Source organism: Tupaia chinensis, unplaced genomic scaffold (genome assembly GCF_000334495.1).
Source record: "Tupaia chinensis unplaced genomic scaffold, TupChi_1.0 Scaffold141490_1, whole genome shotgun sequence".
In the NCBI taxonomy this organism is placed as follows: domain Eukaryota; kingdom Metazoa; phylum Chordata; class Mammalia; order Scandentia; family Tupaiidae; genus Tupaia; species Tupaia belangeri.
Window position 1 is genome coordinate 1711874 of NW_006201352.1, and position 334 is coordinate 1712207.

Consider the following 334-nt stretch of genomic DNA (forward strand, 5'->3'; position numbering starts at 1 on the left):
TTGTCTCTCTTCTCTTCCATCTCTGTTAGCTTTGCCATTATGAATGTTCTGAATTCTTTATCAGACATTTCCATGATTTCCATTGAACTGTGTGTGGATAAAGAGGAGCTATCCTTTTCCCGTGTGGGAGAGGTATTTTCCTGCTTCTCCATATTTCTAGTGGTCCTGCAGCGATTTCTAGTCATCTGGGGGATGGACGGGTTCTTCACAAACTTCGAAGTGCCACGCCACAATTGCGTGCCGCACGAAATGGCTAGAGCACAGGACCCATGGAGCTGCCTGTCTCTTGAAGAAGGAGGAGGAGAGGGGATTATTAACAAGATAAAGGCCTAGG